This window comes from Mus caroli, unplaced genomic scaffold (genome assembly GCF_978045245.1).
Source record: "Mus caroli unplaced genomic scaffold, Mus_caroli_1 scaffold_9, whole genome shotgun sequence".
Taxonomy (NCBI): domain Eukaryota; kingdom Metazoa; phylum Chordata; class Mammalia; order Rodentia; family Muridae; genus Mus; species Mus caroli.
The window spans coordinates 108,734,419-108,753,038 of NW_028227264.1; the positions used below are offsets into that span (position 1 = coordinate 108,734,419).

General features: G+C 38.3%; 1 long non-coding RNA gene across 1 annotated transcript in view; it reads right to left on the bottom strand.

Moving 5' to 3' along the window:
• The window catches only part of LOC147002755 (uncharacterized), a 49,659-nt gene extending 48,719 nt beyond the window's left edge, over positions 1-940 (bottom strand). Inside the window, exons 1-2 of the long non-coding RNA XR_015048558.1 lie at positions 750-940; positions 331-434 (exon numbers count right to left, since the gene is read on the bottom strand). This is a non-coding gene — a long non-coding RNA (uncharacterized LOC147002755). The remainder of the gene's footprint in view (positions 1-330; positions 435-749) is intronic.
• Positions 941-18,620: the final 17,680 nt, after the last annotated feature.

An 18,620-nucleotide genomic window follows, 5' to 3' on the forward strand; every position in this document is an offset into this window, starting at 1 on the left:
AGTAAGCGCAGGTACTTACAGTTATAGTGTTATAAGTTTTAAGTGATCAGTTATAAGATCTGACATATTTCCAAAAAAGCACAGTAGGCATATTCATTGTATGGTACTATAGTGGTTAATACAGGACATTGGAAATTTGTTAAAACACATGTGAGCAATGTGAATTTTTAATCTATACCAGTGCTTACAAACATATTTAATGTTTTGAAGAATTCCAAGATGAAAAGACAAATGATATAAAAGAATGTAAGTGAATTATAAATATCTGAAACAACCTCCCTGAACAAGACAGTTATTTAAATATCTTTGGAATGACTGGAGTAAGCTTACCTGTGAGTGTAGCTGAGTATGAGCAGTACTCTCTCACAAAATTATTTTTCCTGGGATACGGTCTAACTCTTCAGAAAATAGTGTCTATCAACGCGGGAACTGAGCTGTTAATGAAAGAGAAAAGACTGGGAGATTTCTCCAGGTTGGAGTGGTAGGCTATTCATAAGCAAGCAAGGAAGTTAAAACAACCCACATGATAGCTATTTGAATTGGAGGGAGGAGTGTTAACTTCAAGTTATCTTAATAGACTAGGTATTATGTGATTCCATATGCAAGGATCTATTCATAGGCTACTGCACACATATCCATATTCTCTCTTTGTTAGGCAAGAGAATGAAAAGTCAAGGTCACATTAGCAATAACAGGCTGCTCTGGTACAAAGACATGGGGAACGAGGAAGTGAGAGGGACAGGACATACCTTGACTTTGGGGGCATCTTGTAATTTTAGAAAGTGCTCAGGAAACAAAATGGAAGTCCACAATTTCATGGACATATTTTCAAAGATTCGGTTTTACTGAAATATCTCCCAGTAGCCAAACTTGAAAACTTCCAGAATCAAGTACATGAATACTATTAGATTATAGATCCAAGAGCACAAGTCTTCCTAGGTCTATACATAACTGGTTAGATAATAGAGAAAATAGAGAAAAAAATGAAATTATATAGTGCCTATGCCCCTAAGTTTTAGCATAAACTTTCCAGTATATATTAGTCTATTTGTGTTACTGCATTAGGAAATTCATTCAAAATAAAAATAAAAAATGTTGCTTACCGAGGCTGAATCAAGTAAATTGTAAACAGAATCAGTCAAGGAATGAGTTTTCCCTTATAGACAGAACTTTGTACCCTTGGAGAAGGAGCTGAAAAAGAAGAGTGCATTTTTCAAATCCTTCATAAAGGTGTTCTAGCATTCCTTCCAGGCAGGTGAACACTTGTGACTTAACTGGCTCCCAAAGGCCCCACCTTGTAATACTTCCAACTGTTGATTAAGTGCCAACACACGAATGTTGATTGACAGAGACTCACACTTAAATACTAACAACACTCTATAGGACTGAACTGCAAATAAATTCCTCACGAAGGTCCAGACAATAATAAAAAGAAATCAAAAGGAGTAAACATACACAAAGAATCCTGGCAAACACTGCACAGTAAGCCATGATGTCAACAAGTCAAGAAAGTAGAAAGAATATTTGCCCTATAGATGAACAGATATTAGTTGCTGGAATCTATGTATATGTTATAGCTTATGACCAAAGTGATTTAAGGCTTTAGGCAGCATTGAAATTGTTATAAGTTGGCCTCAAAATAGAGAGGATTATTATATATTAGCCAAGTGTTCTTTGTGTAATATCAGGCACCTTTTCCAATGGAAGAAAGAGATGAGGAGGATGAAGAAGATGTACCTGTAGAAGAGGGACAGAGATGCCTCTGACATTGAGAGTTACAAAAATGGTCAATCCAAGTGGGCATGTTCCAGGAACCGGACAGAAAAGACCATGGATGCCACCCTAGCAATCATAGGAAAGAATATAGATCTATAGACATCTTGGTTTTGGTCTAGGGAGACCCATATAGCATGTGTTTTGTAAAGTATATTGTTTAAGCTGTTAACTGTGTGATAACTTACACACAATTTATACAGGGGCATCCACTAAGAGACATTATACTGATACTGTGTATGTATCCTTGCTATTTTGTGATCAAAATGGCAGCTGGCCTCTGCATTCTCCTCTCAAACCACAGAACCATAGTGTGAAGTCTAGTCCCGTTTCCTCCATTTAAAATTTCTTTATCATCTTGACTTTAGTCTTCAGCCAGATCTTCATTACTAAAGTCATTCCCCTTCATGGTCTGACTTTAGAGCCACAAATTTTCCTCAGTCACCCAACCTCCAACTTCAAACTGTATCTTTCCGTTTCCTTAGGACTCTCTTTTTGATCTGGTTATGTTCTTGCTTTACTGTGATACTTAGTTTATTTGATCTTGTGTGACTCCTGTAAGAAGGAAATACAGACACCAATGATTCAGTAATTTAAATGGAGTCTGTCATCCTATCTTCTCCTTTCATAGCTCTTGTCTGTATGCACTTATAATCCCTCAAAGCTGTTTGAGTGCATTTTCATATGACACAGCTCAATTTCATCTTTTATTCTGGTGCATTTGATTACACCTGAACAAACCAGGGGGTCACTGAGGAGGTCCCTCTAATAGTGACCTTTAAATTGTTATAGTCACTTATAATATTGATTATATTAGGTGCTTGCAATCCCTATCATGTGATGAAAATGACCAGATAGATTAGATTGACTGACTTGGATGAATATTCATTTTTATTCTATGACAGGCATCTTTTGAGCACCATAGATGAATCAAACCACTTTATTTATCACATACACAGATCTGGCTGTATTTTGGTAGGACAGAGTGTGGTGCGGTTTGTAGACCTAGGAGGAAATGATTCCAGTATTTTAGTATTTTAGCAAAGTTTATACTTCATATTATTTTCTCTGAACTCAAAAAGTTATTCCACTCATTTGTTTCAGATGAACTAGCAAAGTGTAGGGTGGAAGTCTGTCACAGCCCTACAGAGGCACATGGCTAAGGGGTGACAGTGGCTTCTCTGCCAGAGAAGTTAGCTGTGAAACCTTGACTTTCTACTACGGTCTTTGATCTCTTTTACTTGGCAATACCCCGAGAGTTAAGGTAGCATTATGAACACCACATCAGTTCAAAGTGACAGGCCCACAGCACTTGTGAGGCTGCTGAACAGACCATATGTCAAGGCTGTAGAATACTTCTCATAGAATAAATTTTCGGGCATTTTGCTCGGTAGGCTATTTCTAGGGAAATGAGGAGAAACTCATAACACTACTGAAACAAGTTGAAAGATGTGGAGAGGTACTCTCCCCATGTTTAACTTAAAAAACAACCAACCAACCAACTTTTTTATGTTCTGGAGCTTAATCCTGAGACTTGTGTAGTTTGGGTAAAAGCTAATCACTGAAGCACTTTCTAGCCCCGAAAATAACCTTAGGAAATGATCAATACACATATCTATAATATAATATCTATAATCAATGTTAAATGTGCATTAACATCCAGCACATGCATGCTTATAGATGTCTCACATATTGTATAAGCTTAAAAGAAAGAATGGAGGTTAGACTAATTGATCTCAATAAGTAAAATTACATTTTGAAGTGATCATATTTTCCACTGTTTTTTTTTTTCAAAATAATTTCTGACAACTTTTCTGTCTACACGCCCATTGATATTGTTTCTTGACATATAACTTTAAAAGACACATGTTATTTCATACTTTGTATATGACTGTCATTTATAGTTAACAGTAGCTTTAATGTTTCATTAACTTCATTCATGTTATATTTAGTCCTTCAAAGGTAATAGTTATAATCTATTAACTCTACTAAGTGTGCATCATGTAGAGGATATTCTGTCTGGGAAGCCATTTTTTTATACAGTATGAAGTAACAGAATAGTGCCTAACCTGATCCCAACACAGATCTTCCCAAAGGAAGTCAGCAGCACTCAGTAGTGTTTTTGTTCAAGCATGCTGAAGAGTTACTCTTGTTCATGCTATGGATTTTAAAATAATTTTTCTAAGTTGATGTATAATGTTTATTAATCTTAGCCATGATTTTCAAACTTTGAGGGACAAACTAAATGTATTAAAATTAAAAATAAAAATAAAAATTTATTTGTTACTCTCTTGAATCATACAACAGTAGAGATGCTCAGAGTATAAATTTAAAATCACAATGGTTGGTCTATGGCATTTGAACTCAAAGATCCAGTACCCTCTCTCTCTCTCTCTCTCTCTCACACACACACACACACATATGAATGCATGCATGCATGCACGCGTACACACACACACATACAAATACATTTATCTGTGTTGTCAACAAAGTTTTGCTTCTTGACCATCACTTTTTTTATGCCTTTTGGTAAATGAGTAAGACTATTGGATATTACATGGCTTAGTTGCATTTCTTAAAGCTGTGATGGGTATTTTATCTAAATCAATGTAAAGGAAAGTTTTATTTTGGGCTCACTTTTTGATGGAGTACTTTGTATCGTGTTGCAGAAAATATTGTGACATGGCTATGATCCAGCTTCTTCCTCAAAACAATCAGAGGCTAAAGAATGCTGGCACTCAATCCACTGTTTTCCTTTATTTTTTCTTCAGCCCTGGACCCCTGTCCTTCAGATGGGGCTTCCTTCCCTCTTGTTACACATCACTGGAAATTCCCTCATAGACACATTTGCAGGTTATTTCAAATCCACTGAAGTTGATGAAGAAGATTAGACATCACACTCTGAGAGTTCTCAGGAATATTTTGCTAAGGGTGAAAGCTCTTCATGTGTGAACCTGTGGCAAACACTTGGATAGTTAATCACCCCACTCTAGCACCTGGAAAAAAATATCTGAGAAAACTAATAGGGAAAGTTCTTTATTCAAATTATTACTCTATTGCCTAAATTGATGACAACTTGTAATTTTCTTTCTTGTAGCCCTCACTATAATTTGCTTCATTTAGTTCACAGGAAGGGAAAGTTATATTTTTCCTGTGATCGCTGTGGCAACTTCAGAAGCTGCTTTTTCTGGGTTAAGCTTCGGATAATGTCAACCGAAAGGCGTGGTCTTAGCAAGGAGAATGCAAAAGGTTAATTTTATGTTTGATCATCTTTCCTTGTGACCACTTGGGTGATCTTGCTCAGAACATGCAGAGTACACAAAACTCACTCCTCCCACACATGCCAACCTGCCACAGTCTTCTTGCTCTTTAAATGTTCCAATCCCTAAAATAGATGCTTCTAAAGACGAAGCCTGAAATTCAGGATTCACAGTCCTCAGTTTTCTTGAGGGAGAGAAAAATTTTGAAACAAGAAAAGTCACTCTATTTGCCTTTTCTATATTTCATCAGCACTGCTAGGCATTTTTTTTTTAATTTTTTAAATCTTTTTTTTACAGTCCAGTCTTTCCTGGTCTGCTCTCTGACTGTTCCACATCCCATACCTCCTCTCCTCCATCTCCAAGAGGATGTCTCTGTGCTCCCACCCTACCAGACCTCCCGACTCCCTGGGGCCTCCAGTCTCTTGAGAGTTAGGTGCATCTTCTTTCACTAAGTCAAGCAAGACCCAGCAGTCCTCTGCTGTATCTTGAATTTATTTCCTTATTTCCAAGCTCTGATTTTTCTTAAAGGAATAAGCCCAATTGATATCCTGTAAGAATCAAGATGGTTTCTGAGGTTGTGACCATCTCAAGGACAGGAACATGGGTTTCACATTGAAATATGGCTATACAATTCTTTTTGCTTAGAAGTCCTCCATTTATAGCAGAGCAACGTTAGCCTCTCACTATCTAGTTACCCTGCCTCTTGCCTGTGTTTGCAGGTCTCCATGGGCTCCACTTTTCACCTGTGCTGTATATGTCTTCCCTATTGATAGCCTTGTGCAGACTACCTCCCTCCTCAAACGTTTAGTATTGCAGCATAGAGAAGGCATTTGCCAGGAATCTTTGCTGCCCTTCAGGCTAAGATAAGGGTTAATCCCATGTAGTCCCAGGATTCATTTAGATATAGTGCATTTAAATAGTTTTTGATATATTTCTCTCTCTCTACTGACTTATGTAAAGACAGAAAGTATGCCTAATTCACTTTAGGAATTTCCAGAAAGGGGCTTATAGTTGCCTCTGAATAAATGTTGAATAATGGCATTAACAGACATTTAAAATTTCTAAATATGATCCATGTAAGATAGTATGTGAGGGTAACTGTGTTGAGTGTAAAATCAGATTAATAAAGACTGAGATCGTCAAGTTACAGGGGAGTTCAAACTGAGGGTAGGACGCTGTCAAAAAAAGAATTAAGCAGTTTCACTAGTAGGAAATTTTTGTTTGTTGCTAAAAATTTTTTTTACTTGTTTTGGAATAATTCAATATATAAAAATGTAGCTATCGTTGTATATTATACATATTATTATTTAAATCATGGATTGTACCACATTTCCCATGAATATTCACATTATGAATATTTTTATATTATCAAGATTTTATATTATCAAGATCAAGAAATTTTATATTTAAAAATTTTATATTTACACTTGATAGTACCATGATAGAATAATCTTAGTTCCCAAATGAGTAAATATTTATTAAATGGGTGAATGGAAAAGGAGAATGAATAGACTATTTTGTCTATTTGGTTTTAATATTTATCTCAATGTGGATAAAACCAGTAATTAGGACAAATAATTATAGTGATAATCAATTAATGAAAACATATCATATGATAAAAGCATTTTCAGATAAAAATTTCAACTATTTTTTCTAATGCCTTCTTGGCTGAAAAAGAAGAAAATGTGTCTGTGTATATAATAACTCTTGTCTGTCTGTTTTTCTATTTATCCATCTATCTAGCCATCTATCTGTCTATCTATCTATCTATCTATCTATCTATCTATCTATCTATCTATCTATCATCTATCTATCATCTATCTATCATCCATCTATCTATCTACCTACCTACATATCTATCCATCTGTCTATTTGTCTATCTGTCTATCTATCTATCCATCTATCTATCCATCTGTCTATCTATCTATCTATCTGTCTATCTATCTATCTATCTATCTATCTATCTATCTATCTATCTATCATCTATCTATCATCTATCTATCATCCATCTATCTATCTACCTACCTATCTATCTATCCATCTATCTGTCTATCTATCTATCTATCTATCTATCTATCTATCTGTCTGTCTGTCTGTCTGTCTGTCTGTCTGTCTATCTATCTATCATGTATCTATCATCCATCTATCTATCTATCTATCTATCTATCTATCTATCTATCTACCTACCTATCTCTGTTATCTGCCAATCTGTCTATCATATCTATCTACAATCTATACATCTGTGTATCTATGTACCTGTCTATCATATCAATCAATCAATCAATCAATCAATCAATTTATTATCTGCCTATCTGTCTATCATAACATCTATTTATCTATCTATCTATCTATCTATCTATCTATCTATCTATCTATCTATCCATGCATCCATCTATCCATCCATCTATCTATGTATATATCTACAGACACATGTAAATATAGCTCTGATTAAAGACCATTACTGACATTTAGCAAGATCCGAGTTGCTACTGATCTCTGTTCCAGTCCATCACCACATGAATCATCTGGCTGCTGCTGGTTTACACATGATCTCCCTCTCAAAAGCAATCCCCATCACCCCTAAGTGCTCTATTACTATACATACATTCATACTGTTTTAAAAATTATTAACACTCAGAGCTCCACTGATGACAACTTTATCATCTAGACTGTAATACTTATATACAGTCCTTTCTGCCTAAAGTCTAACAAATTGCACCAATTTCTAAACACAGTATTCCGAATGGCGTCTTGTGTTTCCCCATCAAATTCCTTTGTCATTTCCTAGTCTATGCTCCATTTTGAAATGAAAGCACAGGACCTGTAACTAGGTTCTTTTTTCCTAGAGTGCTTAGGTAATACATCACCATTTGGTGAAAACATTAGCCATTCAGCGGGGAAATAGGTTTGTGCCTGTTTCCAAATCCAGGTTTATTTTCCTGAGATGTATTTTACTTCAGGCAATTTTAGGTTAGGTTTGCTAATACTGTTTTGAGGACTTTTGCATTTATGTTGCTGAGAAATGCTTACCATTTTCCTTTTGATTATTTCCTTATGATGTTTTGCCTGAAGGTAGCTGACACCATGTGATTCTTTAGGAAAAACTCTTTCTGTTTCTCTGTTCATGAGGAGACTGGAGTGTGAGTTCCAGCTTTTTTCTTCCTTGAAGTCTTATGTTATCAGTTGGTGAAACCACTTTGGCCTGATGCTTCAGGAGATGATATTAATTATAGATAAAATTGTGTTAATTTTTAACAAACCTACCTAGATCACCTATGGCTCCTAGAAGTCATCTTTGTTTCTCAAGTCATTCATACATTTCATAAAAGTTATGGCATTTGCACACATTGAGGGTATTATTTTATTATCTTCTGGTGTCCATGGGCTCAGTAATCATCTCTCATTTCTAATATTAGGATACCTAACATTTGAGGTCCTTCTCCTCCTTAGCTTGTTCTTTTCTTTACCCCCCCCCCCCCCTTTCATTCTTAGTTTGGCTAGCAGTTTATTTATTATTCTCTTTTTCAGTGAATCAGTTTTGGCTTCCCCAAATGGTCCATTTATCTGCCTGCCTATCTATCTCTCCATCTCTCCATCTCTCCATCTCTCCATCACTCTATCATCTACCTCTATGTATAATATATCATCTACTTTTCTATCAATGTATCAATTTATGTATCTATGTATCTATCATCTCTCTATATATCCATCTATCTATCTATCTATCTATCTATCTATCATCTATATCTGTTATCTACCTATTTTTAACTAACTATCATCTATAATCTATCTTTCAAAAGATTTCTACATGGATTTCTGTTCTCATTTTAACATTTTCTTCTTATTTTGATTTCTTAACTTACTATACTTTCTCTAGCTTTCTAAGTTTAAAGTTATGATTTTTTTGTCTTATACATGAAATTAGTACTATGAAATTTCTTTTCAATATGCTGATTTTTATAAGATATATATTTTAGCTATGTTTAAAAAACTTTATAACTGAGCAGTGAATCCAGAGCATCAGCATGTTCGACAAGTGTTCTACCACTTTGAGCTAACATCCTTGTCTTTGGATTATAAAGCAATTGTTTTCCTGCTACATAGATAGTCAAAGAGTAGTAGATTAGTACTAGTAGTAGTATTAGTAACTACTAGTAGTTGATGAGTCCATCCTTCATCATAATCAGCATCTTTTAAAAGCAATAAAGGAAAGTGCTAGATTTTGATGACTAGTCAAAAGATCTTCATCTGAGCCATTTCTCAAGTCCTAGGTAGAGACTTGACATTGAAATCTACCTTGAAGCTCTGTTTTTAAAAAGGACACAGCATTATGTTATCATAGATAATATCCCCCTTTTGTCTTAAGTGTGGTCTTCGATGTAACAGTTCTTTAGGGCCTGACTCAGTTTCATCCTTGAGGATGGGCAAGTTCACATTTAATAAACTCTACAAATCTTCCATGTCATGCTCTGTGTATCTTATTAAAATACATTCTGCATAAATACAAGGTGGGTAACTGAAAGGAGTTCATAAGGAGATCCTACCCACTGTTCGAGTTTATATGTAATAAACTCCATATATTTTCAATGTTATGCTCTGCTCATCTAATCAGAATTCTTTCTACAGAAATTAAAAGGTGGGGAAATGAAGGGAGTCTGTAGAGAGACTCCACAGTGTACCATTAACATGTAGCTCAGGCTGGCCATATTCTAACTACTTATACACCGACAGCTTAAGAGAGCCTCAAATTTGCAATCTTCCTGGGTCTGACTCTCCATGTTGGGATGAGAGGCATGTACCTCCATATCTATTTTGACAGTCTTTTATAATAAATATGCTAAGAAGAGTATTGCTTAACTTCTAAATACTGAGGGATTTTCCATCTACATTTTTTCCTGTTGATTTCTAATATAGGCTATTGTGGTCTGATAATATGTTTTTTGTAAATTTACTATTTTAGAATTATTGGAGCATCTATTATAAACCAAATCTGAGTAAATATTTTTGGGTCTACCTTTTGCTACTATCTTCTATATCATTTTATAATTTTACTAAGAGCAAATTCATAGGCAGAGCTGTTTAAATCATCCATATTTTATTAATAATCTACTCATTGCATTTATCAATTATATAGAAGGTTGTTATAGTCTTCCAGAATAAAGTCTAGTTTTCCATTTGGTTGTATTGAGAGATAATTTATTTATTATAAGTACTTATCATTTAATGAGGGATGTTTTTATTATATTAAAGCTGTGGTTTAACAATCACCATTTCACTCTAAATTATTTTTTCAGAACCCTGGAAGGAAACTTTGTACTCAATAAGAGCCATTCTCAACTTCACACTAATTAAAGTTGTTTACTTTAGTGACTCTGTAGAATTAATATTTAGAGTTATTCTTAATTGTTAATGGTCATTAAGATGTCTGCTTATTTACCTGAGTACCCAGTTAATATTAGAAAGACAGTTTTTGGAATGATTAGGCACAATCAGTAGTTCATCTTTGCTAGGGGCTCTCCATGTCCAGGCATGCTTCTATTATCATTTAGGCAGATGCCATTTCTGTCTCTGCCTTCACTCCAGACTTTAATTGCTTCCCCTCATGTCAGCTGAAGGTGAGAATGTCTAGCCTCTCCAGAACGTTCTGTGCATTTACACGATCCTCAGTGTAGATACAGCATGCAGGTAGCTTCCTAGATTCCTGGGCTTGGGTGGAAGACATCCTCTGCAGACAGAGGATTACGCAGATTTTCTCCAAAGAAGTTTCCCAGCTGGTGTATTGTTGCCCCTGAACATTACTGACCACTTCAGACAGCTATGAGGTTAACCTGTTTGTTATAATTGTTTTCAACAAGTACCTCTAGAGAAAAAGGCTTTTTACACTGGGCTTGTTCTATGTCAGGTCAATAAGAAACAGCCTTGCAACTAGGTTCTTTCCGGTGAGTGCTAGACAGGTCAAAAAGAAAAATTCTTTTGGAATAGGACTTAGAAAAGAGCTGTGAATATACTCTTTCCAGCAGGTGACTTCCAAACTGCATTGGGAATTGGGGCTATTAATTTTTTGAGGCTACTGCATATCGAAAAGGAGTGATGAGACAAAGTCAAATTAAAATGTAATAAAGCTTATTAGCTTAATAAAGTTATAAAGCTTAATAAAGTTATTAGCAAGATTTTCTCCTCCATTTTAACATAGATCTAAAAACACCACTTCTCAGATTTTTGCTACTTTTGTTTTATTGTTGTTACTTTAATGGGAAATACAACAGTCTTTCATTGTTTTATTAATGCCAAGTGCCATGAGGGTGCATGCTAGAATTACAGATGACCACACTGACTCTTTCTACTGTGTCAGAATCAACTGATTCACAATAAACTCACCAGGTTTTAGCAAGTTTAGGGACAGCAATGTGCCATAAAATCCACTTCCCTTGGTACTTTAGTTGATGCCCAATAAGGTAAAATATCCAAGTCTTACTTGTTATGTATCAATACTCATATCATCAAACACAAAGGATGTGTGTGTGTGTGTTAGAGAGAGAGAGAGAGAGAGAGAGAGAGAGAGAGAGAGAGAGAGAGAGAGAGAGAGAGAGACCATGTGTGTTACAGAATGACTGTAAGTTAGAAGAGCCCTGGCAGAGTTAAAATCCTCAGATGTGAGCTGAGGAAGATGCGACACTGAGTGAGACAAGTGATGAGAGGTAGATGTTGGAATCAGGAGCAAAGGTGTAGAATTCAGCTGCAGAGAGAAATGGTCAAACTCCATGGGGAGTAAGTAGGGAACTTTCAGATTCAGGAAATTGGTCAGGTCTGGGGCCGGGTCCAGACAAGCAAATAGGTGAATAGGCAGACGATTAAGGAGACAGGATCAATAAGGAGGACTAAGCTAAGACAGGAAGTCCTCAGTCCTTGACACACACATAGACACTAGCTATCAGGTAATAGGTTGGTATGGATCTCAGCCACCACAGTATTAGGTATCTGTCACTTTATTGGGTCCAAGCCAACAAATTACACCCTTTTTTCAATCTGATATGCCTGATAAATTCTTGAGTGTGGTTTCCCTGATAATATTTTACTGTATACATGTGTCTTTACCATTCCAGTTCTCCCCAATAAGTGCATTGAGGGTTCCTTTCTGTCCAAGAAATAAGCTGCCTGCACTGTATGGATGGTGCCTAACAGATGGTGCTGTTTCTAGGTCTACCCAGGGCCTGTATTCATCCAGCTTCCTCAAAATAAAGACAAAACAGCTTGCACACTAGAATCTCTGTGGGCAATACACAGATAGTTGGAAGAAGTCATCTTACACAATATGGAGAGCATTTCTACCTACTGAATCATGTGTGTTTGTGTGATTTATGTGTGTCTATGTGCGGTGAGGATGCATGTGCATGAAAAGGCCAGAAATTAATGTGAGATGTAGTCCTTGATTATGCATCTCCTGATATTACATTGACGTATTTATTTTGCATGTGTGTGAGCCACATTGTATGCTTAGAGGTCAGAGGTTAACTTCTACCCTATGGTTTCTGGGGATCACACTCGGACTTGGCAACTAGCCACTCAACACACTGAGCTGCTCACCAGCTCTCAGCCTTTTACTTTGAGTTAGGGTCTCTTCTTCACCTTATGCTTACCAGTGGGGCTGGAGAGACTGGCTGGTGAGCTCTGGGGTCCACCTGAAAGGAAAAGTATCAGTTTAGGACTCCTGAGACCAAGTTCTCAGTACTAAAGAGACAGAGGTCAAGGAATAAAAGACAAATACAAGAGGATGAGGGGCAAGGGGAAGAGAAGAAGGGAAACAGGGCAGGGGTATTTGTCCAGAGAACAAAGGACTGTCTCTAGACACAGCGGAGACAGATGTGGCACATAGGAAAGTGGTAGTTTACAAAGGTAAGATGAGAAGCCCTCTGTTAGGATGAAGTGTGTAATTTAAGTTGGACATGGTAATTAGGTGAGCCAAAAGGGGCTTTTGATATCTGGACTTCAATACTTTAATAGCAGGACCTTGGTAGTCAACCTTAGTAGGGAGAATTGGCCAAATAAGGGAATAGACCTTGAAGGCTAACATTAAAAACATACCTAATGGTTTTGAGCAAGGCAGTGGGAATTGGAGAGAAGAATAAGGCTTGCCAGAGGCAGGCTTAATATGCTCAGGTTGGATAGAGTCCATTCACTACCTGTGTCTCATCTACACCTATTAGGGTTACATATTTATGCATAACCACACTTGATATTTTGTTTGTATGGATACTGGGGATCCAAACCCATGCTTGAGAGACATTGCTTACTGAGTGAGCTTTGTATACACACCCTTACCAAATTTTGATGCTGTGTGGTTAGCTACCTTTTTAAATGAGGGCTTTTATATGTTTTCTTATGTAGCAGCTTTACCATCATATAATGTGGTTCTTTATCACTGACAGTTTTATTTGTTCTAAGTCCTTGTGAAATTAAAATAGCCATTCAAGTTTTACTTATAACACTGTTAACAGGACACATTTTCCCTTTCCCTGCATTTTTACCTATTTGAATCATTGTATATATATATATATATATATATATATTGATGGACAACATATAGGTGGGCCTCATAGTTTTTCGTCCTTTTGCAAAATCTGTCTTATCATTAGTACATGTAAGTCATTTATATACTAAATATGGATTTAATTGAATTTATTTTAACTGTATTTTATGTTCCTTATTTAATTCATTATATTCTCTGGTTGGTCCGGCCTGGCTTTGACTGAGCATTGTCTATGAACCCTGTTCTCAGTTCTTGCCCTCAGCTGCACATTCAAATGCCTTGTTACTCTTGCATACTAAAGAGCAGTACTTCGGATGCAGTAAGGATAATAATAAAGTGACATTTCATGTCTTTCTTCACCGGTACTCTTTTTTTGCTGATATGGATCCACATTTCTGACATTTTTCAATTAGCCTAGAGAACTACTGCCAATAGCGGTTGAGAGTGAGTCTGCTCCTTATGAAAGCTCTCTGACTGTGAGACAGTATTTCTCTTCTCCTTTGCAAGCAGAGCTATCCTCAACACCAGTTTTGAGGTTGATAAACTTTCCTCTTTTGTCCCTACAAATATTTTACTCATATCAAGTGTCTTCATGAATCGCTTGTTCCCCATGTTATTCACGGAGGCAACGTCTCTCAGTGAACTCAGAGCTTACTGATTAGCTAGTCTCAATAGCTAGCTCAACGGTGGCTCCTCTTACTTCACTATCTGAACACAGAGCTAACAGATAGGCTCCTACATACTCCTGCATTTTATGTGGATGCTGGAGGTCCCTGGGTCCCGTGGTCCCTGGGTTGCTACAAAGTAAAATATTTCTTTTCTCTGTGATCTCTTTACTCTTCTTATTTGGCTTTATTAGCATATATGCTATATTTTTTTTTTTTTAAGAAAAGAACTGTCCCACAGGGACTGAATGGACTGGCCTATATTTTCATTTTTCTGTTTCATCTTTGCACACACACTTGATGACATGTATGATAATCTACCTTGGCCATGCCTATTTTTACTAATGTGGAGTCATTCTCCAGTTCTGTTGCTGTGCTCTTGGTTCTTAGTATTTCCATTTCATGCTTCCCCAGAGTTTGTGCCTCTCTGTTTATATTATCTGCCTAGTCTTGCATTCTACATACTTCTTCAAATAAAACTCAACACTTTGATTAGTCACTTCAAGTTTTTGGGTTAATTCTAGTATCTATGCCATGTCTGTGTACTGTTTAGATTAATTTTTTATTGTGCTTTACATTTCTGCTCTTTGGAGTGTCTTATAATTTTGTGATAACACACGCACACATGTATGAGAGAAAGGGAGAGGGAAGGGATTAGATATGCTATTTCTGTTATTTCACCTGAATAGATTTTTTAAGAGAATATTTATAGTAATGTGGCTAGACCTGGGGCTACATTTATTGCCTGCTATAGGATGAGTGCTAAGGACTTTAAATTCTTATTGGATCTTTCATTGTCTCTCATGCTTGGTTTTTCCTTTCCTTAAATAGCTTATCTTCAGAGAGGTTCTTTGTGTATGCAAGCTTTCCTTATGACTCACTACAAGTTAAGCAGAGCTCTTTTAACATGGCAGCAAGTTATGACAGAGAGAAAAATTCCTATAATCCCATGAGTCAACAAAGACCCTTAAGTTAGTGCGCTGTGACTTTCACTGCTCCTTTCATAGTGGTGTAGCTTAAAGCATCCCAGCTTCCATGCCTTACTGAAGGTTTCCCAGATCATGAATTCTGGTTCTGACTACTTGACCTGGGCCTATTATGTAGCACAGAAAGGGAGGGATCTGTGGGTTTTAGTGAGAGGATGCTGATATCCAAACTGAACTGATGTGCCCAAATTATTGGTGTCTGGACAATAAGCCTTTGGTTTAGAGAAATCAGACTGTATTTTACATTTATATTTCATGATGACTGCATTTCTCCACTCCCTGCCACAGCTAGAAGGGGATCCTTCTCTGATCTCAAAATGTGAGAAGCCATTGTGGATCTTGGAAGTGAAGTTCACAGTGAGACAGAGCATGAGAGGATGGCCATCCCAGGGCGTCTCATTCTGCCCTCCTTCAGCCTCCAAACTCACTGAAATAGCTGCCTGTTTATGACACTGGTGGTAAGTATCTCACAAATATGTTCTGACATTGCCTCTGCCTCTCTAAGTCTCAGTCAGTAACTTGCAGTCTTGTTTATTTGATGAGTCCAAGAGAAATCATTGATTTTTGTGTTTTTTTTAAACTTTTACTGATTCTTCGTTAGTTTCAGATAATGCACTGAGTCCCACTCATACCCCCTACCACTTCCCTCATATCTGCCCTTCTCTATTGCAAATTCCCCCCACAAAAAAAAAAAACCACTCATAAACAAACAATAACAACATAAACCAAAGCACAGAGAACTAACCATGGAATCTATAGCATATCCTAGTATGTCCCAGAGTATATTCCTCTACCCACATATACACATATTGCATTACTTGAAAATATTCATTGCAATGAATTATTAGTTAGGTTCGAGATCTCTGGTTTCTGTGACACCATCAATGTTGGATTCTCACCAGGACTCTTGGTTATTCTGTTGTTAGCCTGTGTTGTGGAAATCCTGCACCTTTGAAACAGCAGGGCTGGCCCTTTCAAGCATCCCAACCACTCACAGATAATATAGACTTTGGGGTGGGCCAGTTCAGAGCCCTGGATTTGGGTCTGGGTGATAGCTAAGCTAGTCATTCCCTTGCTCACCCTTATCTGCACTACCAGGGTCAGTTCTCCAGCACTGCATTGACGAGGCCACCCAATGCTGCCGCCAGCAGGATACAGATGCAGCTCTCCTGCTCTCCTGTCCTCTGGAGCTTAACCAACCCACACCTGCCTCCACAGTCAGCTTCACTGTGCTGAAGCTATGCAGGCAATGTATAGGCCTCATTGTCCCAAGTGCTACAGCCTGTGTGGGGCTGGGCCAGGTCTCCTGCTCTTACACCCTCTGGGTTGTCTCACCTCTATGTTCACCATCAGGGCCAGATCCATTGTGCTGCCCAGATGAGGTGCAGGGTCCCATCTCCTGAGTGCTACAGCTGGTGAGGGGCAAGGCAAGATCACCAGCATTAATGGCTCCTAGGCCAGTGGACTATTACCTGTGGTGAGAGACAAGTGAGGGTTTCACCCCTATACCCATGCCACCTCACAGTAGATGAGTTGCTGGACAGCTCTCCCTTCCTCAATCCTCAGAGCTGGCCCAATGGCTCCCACTTGACCAGGGCCAGCCCTACTGTGCTGCTCAGGTAAGATGCAGGACCCACTCTCCTGAGTGGTGCAGGTAACTAAGGTCAGGGCAGCTCAGTATCTCTAATGATCCTGCAGTCTACTGCCTCAAGGTGGCAAGGGGTAAGGGACAGCTCGGCCCTGACTCTGGGGTTCAATCTCAATATAATTTTTTAAAAAAGATTATTTATTTTCTGCATACTAGTACGCCATTGCTCTCTTCAGACACACCAGAGGAAGGCATCAGATCCCATTATAGATGGTTGTAAGCCACCATGTGGTTGCTGGGAATTGAACTCAGGACCTCAGGAAGAGCAGTCAGTGCTCACCTAAGGTATCACCTTAGGACCTAAGCTACCTCATGGCAGATGAGTGGTGGGGCCAGCTTTTCCACGCTCTCACCATTGGGACTAGCTCCCCAGAACTCCTGCCTTCAGGGTCAGCTCTGCTGTGTTGTCCTGGCAAGGTCAGGGCAAGGCTAGCACTCTGAATCTTATGACCCTGTAGGCAGCTTTCCAGCCTGCTGGAAGTGGTGAGGGGCACACTGAGGAGGGGGATCTTCTCTGTGCTTATGTTACCCAACTCTGAAGTGGGGTCAGCTCTCATACTCATACCCTTGGGGCGGGCTCACACACTCCCCTGCTACTATGATGAGCTCCACTGTGCTGCCTGGGCAAAATACAGGGCCTGCTCTCCTGAACACTGAAGCTGGTGAGGGATGGGGCAAGCTCTCCAGAGCACAGTATGCAGTAAGGGGTGGGATCACCAGTTATGCACAGTCCTGGACACAGTTCCTGGTGGCTGACCAACCAGGGACATCTCCATGTTCTTTAGTGGCAATATGAGCCATGGACATTGGCCCCCTGCTACTACATATCTATAGACTGAGACATGGCTCTCAACAGCATCTCAAACTGGGACATCACATGGCCTCAGGTGGCCAGGTAGGCTATACACAACAGACTATTACTCTCCACCATCTCTCTTCACAATGCTCAAACTGTTCCACTTCTCTTTCTCTCCCATCTGACCACCACAAACTTGCTCATTGTGATAACCTCCTGCTGCAGGCTGACCATATGGCAGGTCCTTGGGTGACATCCTTTATCCATGCTACAGGCATAACAGCAAGCAGGTATCTGTGGTCTGCCTGTGTTATGCACTGGAGGGCAGGTCTATGTGTGGCTCAGCAGTCTTCATGCCTGTGTCTGTCTTTCTCCTCCTGCACAGTGCTGCCTGGATTTGATTTGATTCAATTTGATTTTTATGAGTCATAGGCATAAGCCAGCTTTGGCCACCAAGCCAGGCATCAAGCTGGGATAAGCAAAGGACAGCCAACTGTTCTGACCCTTACTGGTAGAAGAACAAGGTGTCTCTGTGCCCATCACAGTGGGTGGGAGGTAGCCGTTGATTTTTTTATGTGTCAATTTTTTTTCTTTTTATGAGTACTAGAGTGGGAATGGAAACTTGTTAAATGTCAGGACAGAAACAGGAAACATTCTCTCAGTAATTTGAATTAGATACTCATATTTCTTTATGTCTTTTGTTGTTGTTATTGTTGTTGTTGTTGTTGTTAAGTTTTTAATTTGTGTCTATTAAAATGATGCCTGCTATGGCATCCTGATGAGTAAATCTGCTCTTGTACATAATTGCAATAATGAGGAATATGTGGAACATTCTAAAATCTTTCTTTCTTCTTTGCAATTGTTATAAACAATTGTTATAAACAATGCCTGTAATGGTGATTTGACTCATGGCTCCTAAGACCAGTGTTCTTTGCCTCAGAACTCTGATTTGTTCCCTTTGTGTT